The sequence below is a fragment of the Onychomys torridus genome, chromosome 6 (genome assembly GCF_903995425.1).
Source record: "Onychomys torridus chromosome 6, mOncTor1.1, whole genome shotgun sequence".
Classification (NCBI taxonomy): domain Eukaryota; kingdom Metazoa; phylum Chordata; class Mammalia; order Rodentia; family Cricetidae; genus Onychomys; species Onychomys torridus.
The window spans coordinates 54,866,583-54,881,564 of NC_050448.1; positions in this window are offsets into that span (position 1 = coordinate 54,866,583).

The following is a 14,982-nucleotide window of genomic DNA, read 5'->3' on the forward strand; positions in this document are numbered from 1 at the left end:
TGTTCCACCATCTTTCTGCTATGATGGATGATTTGTGTACCCAGATTAAACATACATTCTGACATATGTACAGAATTTTGCAGAAGATATTAGCGCTTATGTCTGTGGACTCAACAAAATGTAATCAGCCTTTCCAAACATTGCTGGGCATATTCCAGCCCACTGAGTTGGACAAACTGCTGGGGAGGAAGGCATGTTTTCTTCTTCACAACTTAAACTTGACCTTATCTCAATTTTTCGTGGCATTGAAATGACATTTATGACCACGGGATTCTCTCTTTTCAGGATTTTGGCTTTCTGAATTGTAGATGACACATAGCCTGATCCATCATATACTTTTGTGGAAAGAACGTGTTTGTTATTTCTTGTCTAGGGGGACATTATCAATTATACTTATATAAAGTAAAAATCTTATCTCAAGAAAATAAATTTGTTAATTTTAATGTTTTCATATTATAACATAATTACATCATCCCTCTTTCCTTTCCTCTCTCCAACCTCCCCTATGTACTCTCTCTCTCTCAAATCAATGAATTATTTTCTTTAATTGTAGATATATAGCTACTGATATAGGTAAGAATATATAGATATGGATAAATGTTATTGTCTAGGGTTAGGACCTGAGGAGCTTTTCCTTTCCATGTTATCAATTCTAATGTTGTCTTCATTGTCCAAGTCTTGTTGAAGCAGCCATACCGATAACACTGCATGGGTGCAACTTCCCTGACATTTCTAGGAACAAAAAAATGTAACAATCAACTTTCTTTTTCCCTGAAACTTCAGTTCTATCCATCACCTTTTCTGCAGTGATCTGTGAGCCTGAGGTGATGGATACTGAGCCAACTGCTGGTGACAAGAAACATCACAGGTAAGGAAGAATAACTTATATCTACTATTTTAATAAGCCAGAATTATCCTTAACCACATTATAAACAATTAGCCTTCTAACCACAGTTAAGTGTATTCTCACCCTTCAAGAAGGAAACTTCTCCTTGAAACAGATGGAGTACACTTTTAAGACCCTTGTTCAAACAACTCTTTGAAAACATAGCTGTAAAACATTTCATAAGAATGTAATGAAATATAAAATGTTTGCAACTACATTTATTTAAGTAAACTGTTTTAGTAATGAAAATCACACAAGTGTATCTATATTATTTCTACCTTACTACAGAATACACATTTGTTTTTCTTCTGTTTCCTACATATGATAATGAAACTCTTGGCTCTATACATCCGAAGGAAAAAAAGCTACTCTCCTGACCATTACAATCTAATGGATCTACACAAATTGATATTAAATCAATACAATATAATAATAATTGTAGAAATATCTCACTGTTGTATTTTGCAAAGATAAATCATTTAACTGTGAATTGCTTAATGCACTGTAACCCTTTTTAAACTTTGCAGAACTATAAAACTTTTTGCTCCTTTATTGTTTCTAATAAAAAATTAATCAACTGTGGAAGCAAATTATAATACCTAAACTCTTTGGCCTTCCACTTGTCATTGTAATTTGTTGTTGTTGTTGTTAAATTAGAGTGATGACTTTGCTCTCCCTGGAAATGGCAAACTGAAAATTAAAGAAGATAGGTAGTGAAGTGTTTCCCAAGTACGGTCCCCCAAGGTAGCATTTGAGGTGATGGAACTGACAGTCAATGGGAAATTTAAGGACAACCCAGCATGATGCATCTGTGCATTATTTGGGGCTTCACTTCCAATAGCTAATGCACAGTTGGTATTTGTGTGTGATGGAATAAAAAATGTTAAAGAAATATTTTAAAAAGTGTCTCTGCTCAAGAGAGTCTACACTAAAAAAATTTTTATTTCTATCTTACATATTAATCAATATCTTCAGAGAAAAGGGTACTGGGAATTCTCAATAGTTTTGAGCACTGCAAGACTAATATTAACTTTGGAATGAGCATTGGGAGCAGGAAGGTCAAGACCTCCAATGAGATCAGCAAGTTGCAAAAGTAATTTTTACCATCATTTTTACAAATATGTTGTGACTGAGTCTAATTTAGTCATTTATACTGGTGTTTGAAAAAGTTGGGAAAAATGGAATTAGTTGTGAAGTATTGAAAATTTGAGGAAGAAAGTGAGTAGAGAACAAAAAATAATCACTTATTTTTAGATAACCAAACTAGCATTTCAAAAATACTTATGGAAGACACAATTGTCTCAGTTACATAATTATTTCACTACTAAAGATAACATTATATTTATTCCTGTATGTGTAGTTCACATTTCTCACCACAGGACAAAAGATAACACCTGCTTAAACCTAAAGAAAGATTTATTTCAGCTAATGTTACCAGAGGTCTCAATCAACTGTGGTAGGAAAGCATCATGAAAGCTTCATATATTCCAAATATATTGAAGGCTTGATTCTCACAGCAACAGTGTTGAGGGAGAGGAACAGAGGCAACTGAGTCATGAAAGCTTTAACCTTCATTGATAAAAGTCACAGCTAAATGGATTATTCAGATGTGAAGACTTCTTGGAAATCATATCACTTGGACATGGCTAAGAGAGTGTGTCTTATCTCATTGTCTTTTCTGTCTCTTGCTTGCCTCCTGACTACAGTGAAGTGAGGAACCTCCACTACTGTCATTGTCAACCCCATGACATCGTGTCTCATCTCAGAACAATGGAGGCAGTGGACAGATCGCTAAAACGCTTTAATTCTAGTAAAAATAAGCCTTTCTTGCTTTAAATTGATTTCTGTAAGGTATTTTGTCACAGTGACAGAATGTTCACTGAGGTGAAGTAATAAATAAGCTAATTTTCCATGGTTTTGCTTTCTAATGTTTTATTTTCATGAGTATTGTTATATATGAAATGGCTTCCCCTGAATTTATGCGATGATTTCCTAATCCTTAATTTCTTAGAAGGCAATACCAAAGAGATGATTAAGCTGAAATTTAAACGTGCATGTGAAGCCCTAATTTAATAAAACTAGTGTAGCAAGAAAAGCAAGAAAGTTCCAGAAGTACATATGACCAGAGGGGCAACAGTGTAAAGAAGCAAAAACAGATCAGCCATCAGGAAAAAAAGAGACCAGACAAGGCAAATCTGTGATACCAGGGTCTGTGTGAACTTTGGCCTTGTTTAAGACACCAGCTTTGTGTCCTGTGGGGAGGAAAATAACACTCATAAATGTATATGAATAGGTGAATGAATACATAGATGATAGAGTGATAGAGAATAGAGATGTCGCATACAGATAAAGGATAGATAGGATTGATAAAAATGACAGTAGAATAGCAGATGACAGATGATAGATTGGATAGTTAAATGGCGAATTTGATAGACAGATGTCTGATAGAAATAATCTCCAGATTTAAATGTAAGGAAAATTAACTTGATAGAAACTAACATTAACTTGATAGAAACTATAAGACAAAATATTAATACTTTTGTATTTAATGAGAATAAAATTTTATTTTCAACTAATATGAATTGAATGAAACATAAATATTTTATAATATTTTTCAAGACAAATTGTTACAGAAAATGCCCTGGCATTCTTTGTATGCATTTTATGGGTGAATTTATTCAAAATATGGTTTCAAACTTATAATTAATCATTTTCAAATAAAATATGCTCTATCTCTGTAAATTTTCTTCTAGATAGTTTCAAAACATCTATAAAGTATGTGTTTGGATTCCTACTTGTTTAGAAATATATATAGAATCAAGACACTGCCAAAACTATCTGAAAATAACTTATTTTTTTTAATTTCTGGTAAATTCATAATATTCCAATTATAATATTATGAATGATTCATATAAACATGGTTCTTACAATACTAGTATTCTTCCAGCTGCTTTGGAACTCAAAGTCTAGCTTGACACTCTAGTAGATCATCACCTAAATCACACTCAAAATTTAAGAAATGAAAACAATATTCTGGTTAGGCAAAATAGATTTTTCATGAAATTTTCTTCCCCAAATATGATAATTTTCCAAATAGATGTGAGTCAAAGAAATATAGTTTCTAAAATCTGAGAAATATTTTGTAGTTATACTTACTTTGATGTCTTTGTACTTTTAAATGGATCTACAAACGCTAAAGCTTCTGAAGTATTAAGTATTCTTTGGCAGCATATGGAAAAACTATGCTGACAAGCTCAATGAAATTGTAGCATAATGTCAGTCATAGCAGTGCCTTTGGTTCCAGAAGTAAAAATGTGAAAATGTGAGATCTGAAATAGATGTATATTATGCTTATATAATGTTTAATAACAAATTGATAATATGAAGTGATAATTATTTTGTGTGGAATTTTCCTCCCAGGTTAAAACTGTCTTGAAGGGAAGCTCATTAAAATACAGATGTTAAAAGGGAGGTGGAGTAGCAGTTGTTCTAAGAGGTAAACCATTCCATCATGAAGTGATATGTATGTTAACCTCAGAAAATAAACAACTCAGTTATGCTAGGAAGTCATTAACTAACCAGACTTACCTGACTTCTCTGTCCCCAAATATATATAAACAATAAGGACTGCTGAGAACCACACACAGACAAACAGAGCTGCCTGTAAGGGTCTCAGAACAACTGAGTTACCTAAAAAGGACATTTTTCAACTCGTTGAGCAACAAGCAGATTTTGAGGTATGTCCCAGGCCTTCAGTTTTCATGAGCTGCTGATGTGGGTTTTGTTTTTGGTTTTTGTTTTGTTTTGTTTTGTTTTGTTTTTCGAGACAGGGTTTGTCTGTGTAACTTTGCACCTTTCCTGGATCTCACTCTGCAGACCAGGCTGGCCTCGAACTCACAGAGATCCGCCTGTCTCTGCCTCCCAAGTGCTGGGATTAAAGGTGTGTGCCACCACCACCCAGCTGAGGTGGGTTTTGTTATTTACAGCTTTCTTTGAATGATTTATGCTATTTTAATTAATACATGCGTATTCTTAATAATAACCCTAACAAAACTGATAGATCTTAAAGTAAGGTGATGTCCTCACTTTGTCCTGCTGTAGCTGGAGAGCTTTTCTCCAGGTCCCACTAAACCCCAGCAGTCTGGTAGCCCACTTATAAAATGAACATACAGATGCTCATATTATTTAAATTGCTTGGCCATTAGCTCAGGCCTACCATTGTCTAGCTCTTACTCTTATATTCAGCCCATTTCTAATAATCTATACTTTACCATGTGGCTCGTGGCTTACCAGTACCTCACATCACCCTTGTCATGGCGGCGGCTACAGTGTCTTCCCCCCGTTTGGTTCCCTCTTTGGGGCGAGTAGACAGGTGTTTTTATCTCCCCAGGAACAGTGTCACACAACAATGTACTAGCTATCCAGAAACTATCTTCTCCATTTTCTGAGCATAGAAAAATAATTTTCCTGGAATGATATGAACGTATTTCCATCTACAAAGAGAATCATTTAGGTTTACAATTAAACTTAGATAATGTCCATAGTAATTGCTTCATAGACATTTTGCATTTTTCATGTTTAATAGAAGATTCATATTCCATTGTTTGAAGACCATTGAATTGTCATTTAAAACCAATTAACTATATTTATCATTAAGATTAAATGGAATATTTAACACTGTCAGTATGATGTTTGATTTAAATCAATTTTTATATTTCATGGACAATGTTGACACACCATTTCACCAACTGGTTGTTTGGAGCCAAACACCCAACCCTGTAAACATATACACATGTAACATATGGACTCAGCAGGTTATATTTAGGAATACATATGTATATTCAAGACATAAACATATATGAATGCAATAACAATGGATGAAAAAGGAAGCATGAATTTGAAGGAGTATAGGAAGAAATATGGGAGGATTTGGAGAGAAAAACAGAAATGTAATTAAATTGCAATATCAGTAATAAACAATAAAAATTGCCACATTAAAAAAAGTATTTGATATTCTTTTTTTCCTTTAATTGAGACACGTATTAATTGCAGCACTGCTCACAAAAATGAAAATTATCAAATCAGCCTCTATACTCATTAACAATTTTATGGATCCATATAGTATACACATACACAATGCTGTTTTATTCTTTATTCATATAAGGATGGATTAAACCATGCTATCTAAAATATATCAACCTCAAAGAACAAACGTTGTACTTTCCTTCCATCAGGGAGGAAATAGAAGACAGATGTGAAATCCAAAGTGATACCTAGACTGAAGAAGACAAAGGATAAAAGACACAGGTGTGTAAAAAGGAGTACCAGGAAGAAGAAATACATATTATTATCCCTGTGGATTCAAAATTATTCCAAATATTTCAAACAGAATCAATGAAAATAACTGACTACATGGTAAATTGAAATGTATCACTCAGTTTCTCCCCAGAAGACTTCTGGAGAATTCGTTAATATTGGATACCAGATTCCTAGAAATGGTGAAAATATCTGAGAATTACTGCAAATGATGGAGATCTTATAGATTAAAGATTGTCTAGATAAGTGATGGATGATGAATAGACAGTGAATAGAGAGATATAGGTAGATAGGCAGATGATAGATAGGCAGATGATTGATAGATAGATAGATAGATAGATAGATAGATAGATGAAGCACAAAAGTGACCATTAACTTATCATTAAAAAAAGTCATTACTGGATGAATGTTCTATGATGACACTTAGGATAGTCACCAATCAGATTACAGGGAAGGCCAGTTCAGGCACCCTCTCAAATATTTCCAAGCCTGAAGTTTTCTCTTGTCCTATGGAATATCTCCCACCCTATCTCCTACCCTTGTCCCACAGCCAGTTGGTCCCAAGTAAACACACACAGGCTTATATTATTTTTAAACTATGGCCATGGAAGCCTTGCTACCTAGCTCTCATATTGTAAATTAATCCATTTCTATAAATCTATATTTTGCCATGTGGCTTGTGGTTTACTGGTACTTTAATCTTGCTTTTCCTGGGGACAGCTAGCAGCATCTCTTCTGCTCTCTCTCTCTCTCTCTCTCTCTCTCTCTCTCTCTCTCTCTCTCTCTCTCTCTTTTCGAGACAGGGTTTCTCTGTGTAGCTTTGTGCCTTTCCTCAAACTCACTTGGTAGCCCAGGCTGGCCTTGAACTCACAGAGATCCGCCTGTCTCTGCCTCCGAAGTGCTGGGATTAAAGGTGTGTGCCACCACCGCCCACCTTCTTATTTTATTTCCTGCCCTCCGAAGTCCTATACAGAAAATCTTCTGCGCATGGCTGGGCATGAGGCTCACCTGCTGTCCTCCTTTCTCTCTTTAGAATGTCCTGCCTAACCTTATTCTACCTTACCATTGGCCAAACAGCTTTATTTATGAACCAATCAGAGCAACACACATTCATAGCATACAGAATGCCATCACCCATCAGCTGGGGTAATCCTTGTGGATTCCTGGGAATTTCCCTAGTATCATGTTTCTCCCTAGCTCTGTGATTGCTCCCTCTATTGAGATACCCCTTTCTTTGCTCTCCCACTTCATCCCTCCACCAACATGACCATCCCTTTCCCTAATGTTCTTCCCTTTACCACCCCCTACTCCTAGTTTACCCAGATCTTATCTCTTTCCACTGCCCAGGGCGATCCATGCATCCCTCATCTAGTAACTGATGGAAGTAAATGCAGAGACCCACATCCAAGCACCAGGCTGAGACACAGGAGTCCAGTTGAAGAGAGGGAAGAGGGATTAAAGGAACAAGGGGGATCAAGGTCATGATGGGGAAACCCACCACTACGAGGCAGATGACCCAAACTTGTGGCAGCTCATTGACTCTAGACTGTCAGCTGTGAAGCCTGCATGGGCTGAATTAGGACCTCTGCTTGTGAGTGGCCGTTTTGAAGCCTGGTCTGTTTGTGAAACTGCTGGCAGTTGGACCAGGATCTATCTTTGGTGCATAAGCTGACTTTTTGGACACCATTCCATATGGTGGGATGACTTGCTCAGTCTTGAGTTGTAGGGGGAGGTGCTTGGTCCTGCCTCAACTGAATTTGTTAGGCTTTGTTGACTCCCCATGGGAGGCCTTACCCTAGAAAGAAGTCTATGGGGATGAGTTGGGGGAGGTGAGGAGGGGAGGGAGGGAGAACTATGCTTGGTATAAAAAATGAATAAAATATTAATTAAAAATGTCATTACATATAAAGCAGTTAGAATGAACCTTAAGCCACTTCATTTAATTGTTACAATAGAATACAACAACAACAACAAAGAAAAAATAGGAGCAATTTCTAGGTAATGTTTGAACTGAGGAGCTCAACAGGAGCCCTGATATCCATATAATTCAGAGAAAACAAAACCATTCTGGGTTTCTAGTATTGACACAAAAGAAATTTAGTGCAATTAAAACACTGAGAAAAGATGAGAATAGATGTTATACCCATAATTAACTTATTAACATATAGTCAAAAGCCATCTGAAAATTGCTGTGGGATGGTCTTTCTGTATGCTGTGAATATGTGTTGCTACCATTGGTTAATAAAAAAGCTGCTTTAGACTATGGCAAAACACATTATAACCAGGCTGGAAATCCAAGCAAAGACACAGGGAGAAAAATGGCGGAGTCAGGGCAGATGTCATTCAACTGCCCAAGGAGCAATATGACAGCAGACTGGTAATGCCATGGCCACATGGCAATATATAGATTAATAGAAATGAGTTAATTTAGGATGTAACAGCTAGCTAACAATATGCCTGAACCATAAACTAAATAGTTTGTAAGTAATATTAAGCCTCTAAGTTATTTTAAAAGCAGCTGTGGGACTATGGGACTGGGGTGAGGCAGAAACAAAGTGTCCAATTACAGAAAATTAAAGCATTGATTGTATGTAAAATAATAAAAATAGGATTGTAGATATCAAGTGACATATCCATTGAATCTATCATGCAAAGAGAGCTGGAATGATAATTTTATCTGATTAACATCTCATAGAACTGCAGAAAAAAAGTTAATAAAAGCTGAAATTAAGTGTGGAATGAGTCCTAAGACTTCCTAGTTATATAATTAGTGTTTTTTTTTCTTGTAGGCTCTAGGGTCTAGCTAAATTGGTCATTGCTTGCTGCACAAGCAGGAGGCCCAAGCACCCACATAAACCTGAGTGTGATAACACATGCCTATAATCCAAGAGCAAAAGAAGCTGACACAGATGGATCCCTGGGGTGCTATACAGTCATTCTCTGAATTGGGAAACCCTAGGTTTAGTGAAAGAGCCTTTCTCAAAGCATGAGGTGGAGACCAATTGTGAAGACCCTCAACATCTACATCTGACTCCAGCAGAATGTGCATTTACACATACTTGCATTTGTGCACACTAGTGATAATGCCTCCCCCCCCTCCACCAAAAGAAGGGTTTTTCTTGGTTATACTTTTATTCATCTATTTAAGAAACACATACAAATTTTGCCTAAAAGATTGGTTGACAATACACAAATAAACATAGGGGGGAGATATATATATATATATATATATATATATATATATATATATATATATATATACTGTTTATATTTTGAAAATAATGTACTTGAACTTATCTTTGGAGAAGCCAATAAAATATACCAAATGATCTAGAGGAGAATCTGATTGAAAGAACATATTTACAGTTGTAGCCATATAAATGGTGAGGTTATTTTCAAACAAATTAAGTTTTGGTTTGATGTGTTACAACATTCCACATGGAATTTCTTAAATGGTTAAAACTTAATGTCAAGCTTTTAGTATGGACATCCTGAAAAGGAGTGGTGCATGCTACATATGTATTTTATTAGTAACACTGTGCTTTCCAGAAGATTAATGGCACAGCTGTCACTGAAGACAATTAATATTCATATTTATGAGTAACAATGAAAATGAGATTCTTATTACCAGTGCTGGTTTAAAAAATGCTTCAAGTTTTTTTTTTTTTTTAAATAAAACAGGGACACTTTTTATAAGTTTAAAACACATTGATTCCACTCTCCAGCAATCTTTCATCCAATCATTTGTGAATGGTAAGACTATGTCCCAAGAAACCTTATACATTGAAAATAGTCATGGAAGCTTTTTAAATTACGTATAAAATTGAGGAGATAACACAAATAGTAATAAAATCATATGTTAATACAACAATGAAATCATGTAGCATAGAATGGACTAAGTCAGAGAGATACATACGGCATGGATGAGGTTCATTCTCTTTCTTTGAGCAGAGAAATTGAACACACCTGATGCACTGGTTTACTCAGAGAAAAAAGATAATTGTTGGATAAGTGGTGTCACATGGGAAATGGTTTATACTTTAAAGTACACGTCTCATGACAGAGGTGCAGACTACATGGGTATAAACACTTGCCAAAAGTTAGCAGACTGTACATAGGATGTGTGAATCTTACTCTCCCCATCTATTACTTAAAATAAATAGCTGTAAATAGAAATTATCCAGGCTTAGGGATTTTTTTTTCTCACCATTCTTCACAGCAATTAAGGAAAGCAACAGCAAAACCAAGACATGGGATCAACTCAGAAGCAGAATTTGTGAGAGAGCAACAGAAGAAGATTTTTAAAAAGTTAAACTTACAGTCTAGTTTGATGAAAGTGAGGGAGCATTCAGAAGCTATGGTATCCTGCTGCAGCCCAGTGGTTATGGACAGGGACAATATATTACATATTTCTAGAGGCTGCAGGGTGACGAGTGTATCTCAACTGTGCAGCACTTTTCTAGTGTACATGTGGCACCAGTTTGAGTTCATATAACCTAAGGAGAAAACTGAAAGGAGGAAATAATTTCATCACAAAGGCAGTCAGTGCTTGTGAAAATACAAGTTTACCTTGATTTAAACATTACCCAATGCATGCACTGAAACATCATGTTACCAAAAATGGTATGATTTTATGTGCCATCTTAAAATTAATTAAAATTAACAAATAAATGAAAGACGTGGATAACTGACTATAGAGGACATTACCAGAAGGAAAGAAGTTAGTAGTAAGTGTAAAGGGTAAAGTCTATTAAGAGAAAAACTTGAGAAGTCAAAGACAAAGGGTCATCCTGGATTCATTGCAATCGTGTGATGCTCTAGAATACAAAGTTCATAGTCCAGGTGGTTCTACAACTCATTTACAAGGTCCAGCATATGTGAACATGCATGATGAAGTTGCCCACCATGGCACATTCACACATAGTTGCTAGATAACACAACACAGTGAAGACTTAGAATTTCAGTAGTGGCTTCTATGTCTGGCATCACCAAAGTGCTAGCTAAGCTTCACTCCCTCTGGAGACATGGGATCTGAATGTGTCCATTATGTTTGCCACTGATAGCCTCAGTTGAGGCAGTTAGGTAGGAAATGGAGTCCTTATGGTATATATGCACAATGTCCTCTTTGTTTATCCCTTCACCTGGGATTCTCTGCATGTGCATGCCTATGTACATATGTCCTATTTTATAAAGAGAGTCAGTCATATAGGATTATAGCACAGAATAGTGATCTTCCCCCAACCAGTAACACTACTTGTACTATATTGATCAATAACACAACATTCTGAAGTACTGGGGGTAGAATTCCTACACATGACTTTGGAAGGACACAATTCAATAATGTAACGAACAGCTATTTTCACAAGCAGAGTTTTAAAAGAATCACAATGTTAGCAGTGAATACTGGGAATAAAGGAAGGAGAAAGGCTAGTATATGCCATAAACAAGATGGTCAGTGTCAGGAACAATGAGTAGCATGAGTCCTGGTAAACAGAGATAAAGCAACTGAAGAGTAGATAAGTGGATAGAAGATTAATTATTTCACGGGAAAATCACTTTGACATTGTTTACAGACTGTGAATACAGAAATTGAACTATTGTGGAAGATGGCACCATGAGTAGACTGTACAGTCTAAAGCAATCAGAGATATGCATGAAGGAGGATATGGGGTAAAGAGACATCTTGACCCCAGATAGGAAGGAGCACAGCTTCTCTCACGGCTTCATTCATACATACATATGTGAGATGAAATTATGCTTCATAACCTTTGGTCCTTATTTTGTTTTTGTTTTTGTTCTTTTGAGACAGGGTGTCTCTGTGTAGCTTTGAGCCTTTCCTGGAACTCACTTTGTAGACCAGGCTGGCCTCGAACTCACAGAGATCCACCTGGCTCTGCCTCCTGAGTGTTGGGATTAAAGACATGCGCCACCACCGCCTCCTTTGGTCCTTATGAGGAAAAGGTCAAACTCTTTTTGCCCAAAAGTGTTTTTTCATTAGCTATTTTCTATGCTTGAAACATGATATTTGCATGACTGGGTCATTAATATCACCTATTTCTTAGCTTAAATGTCACCAGCTTAGAGAACTCTTCATCCCAAAGCAATTAAAATTTCATTGGTAAGTTACTATCTAAAAAACATAACCTATACCTTATTTTTGTTCATTTTAGTATATCACAGCATATTCTTATATTTTTTTTTATTGTGAGCCTATCCTTTAATAGCTGAGTCATCTCTCCAGCCCACCATAACATATCCCTAATAGGAAAAGGAGCCCTATGTCTCAAATAAAAATATTGTCTTCCCTAAAGCTTGAGCAGTGGCTGGAATAGATAAGGAGTTATTTGTTAGATAAAATGTACTGTGGATTTGGTTCATCTTTGAGTTCTTAGTGTGTAGCAAGACTCTCTTACACAGAATAGTTATTTTAAAAAAATTGGCTTCATTACAATCAAATAGCTGAATAAGCAAATATAATAACCTTTTCAATAATTATGAGATATAATACAGATCTGAGACTGGGTAGAATTTTCTAGCTACAAGCTTTCAAAATGATAAACATTCAACAAAGTTCTGCTTGACACAGGAAGTATAGTAGGTTAATAATGGCCCCAAGAGTTGTTCTGTCCTATTTTCCATAATGTACTATAGAATTATAGGGACTTTGCACATGTTAAATTAGGGCCCTTAAGAATGGAGCGGTTCTCCTTGCTGATGAAGTGTGGCCAGTGTTAGCTTGAGAGTTCTTGTAAAGAGCATAAAGGAGGATCAGAGTTCCACAGAAGGAATTCAACCACAGAAGCAGTTACGAACATTTCAGACTGAAATCTGAAGATCTTATACCACTGGTTTTGAATATGCAGGGAGAGGATATAAGTCAAGAAGTACAGAAGCCTCTAGCAGCTGGCAAGCAAAGTAAAAAGATCCCCCTTGATGTGTCCAGACAAAATGCTTTTCTGGCTGTGCACAGCCAGAACTATAGATAATAAATGCCAAGTTCTTTGTAATTGGTCTCAGAAGAAATAGAAGATTAATACTATAGGTTGAGGGTTAAAGATGGAACAACTGTTTTAATAGATTTATTGAATGTTTATAGAGATTCTAGAATGGTGAATTTTATTTGTCACATATTTATAATATTTATATCATATCACATTATATATTTAAATGTGTGTGGATATATGTAATTTATCTAGTTTTATTCATACTGATTTTTGTATTTTTTCGTGGCCTGATATGTTCAAAGCAATAAATGCTTTTATCCCTTGGTCTCACGTATTATCTACATTTTTATTTACTATCCTTTAAATTGTATATGATTATATACCATAAAAACACTTGCACTGGAACTGGAACTCATTACTACTATTCCTCAATGGACTGAATGTGAATCATTAAATAGAAGCTGGCAAACAATTTTTCATAGCTCTGAGCAAACTTTCATGTTTGCAGTTAAAATTATGAGTCATGAATCAACATCATGTGCAGGTTTGGTCACAGATTGGAATCTTGAACTGGGCTTCACTTAACCCTGAGAAATCATAATTTACATTTTAATGATTTTCATATAACCCTGTGCACATTAAAGCTTGAAAACTATTGATTTGTTTCAACCACTTTTTATTTTTTAAAAAGAACTTATTTTCAGATAAATTAAAATTAAGTTTCAAGACAAAAATGTATACTTCATACTTCTTTAAACAAGTGTTCTTTTAGGCAATTTTGTTGATTTCCTTTTGCCTTCTTATTTATTCTGGAACTGTAATAATACTACTTTTAAATATTTTTTTTTCAGAGAAAGAATGATATTCCCATTCACGGAAATCACAAAATGCAAATAATCCATGACTTTGGCCAAGTTAATACCATTGAAGAAGTGACATTATAACAGTCATACTTAACCCTTACATTGAAAGCAGCAACTCTTTGTTTAATGGAATCTTTTACCTTTAACTATGATGGTTGCACAGGGAGGCTGAGGGTGGGAGTAGAATCCGTGCTGCTCTGTGACAGCATGGGCCAGGCTATCTCTCTCACAGAAGATGACTTGCCTTGGGAATGTTTTACTTGAAATCTTGGTTTATTTGTCCATAAAGTATTTACTACCTTTATATCAATTGGCTGAACAATATCTATGATAGACGAAAAGAGGGTTCACAGTGTTGGAAAAGTCACAAAGGCCTTGAATGATGATATTAGCAAAGGGTTAACTCTTGTTCAAATGACAAAATATGTTGGACAATATTGGTTGGTTAACAACATTGGATTATAAATTAAATCCCATTTATCTTCCTATTAACTGGGGCAATACTTAAAAAGATGTATTATAGAGAACTGATAAAATTGTTCTGCTACATAGTAAATAAAATTTCCAAATATATGTTTACATTTATTTCTGAAAAGAAAGTAAGTAATGAAGTAGTGTGGGAGATGCTTAGGAGATGCTTAGATTATTTTAAATTTGTTTTAATTAATTAATTAATTAATTTAATTAATTAATTAATTTTACATTCAGACTACAGTTCCCTCCTCTTCTCTCATTGTCCTCCCTTCACACACCCCCAAACCTCTCCTCCTCTGTTTCTAAAAGGGGCAGGCCTTCCAGGTGTGTAAACAAAGCACAACGTATTAAGTTGCAGTAAAACTAGGCACCTCCCCTTGTATTTAGGCTGAGCAAAGCAATCAAATATGAGGATATGAGGAATAGGTTCTGAAGCAGCAGGCAAATCATTAGGGACAGACCCTGCTTCCATAGTTAGGAGTCCTAGAATTAGACCAAG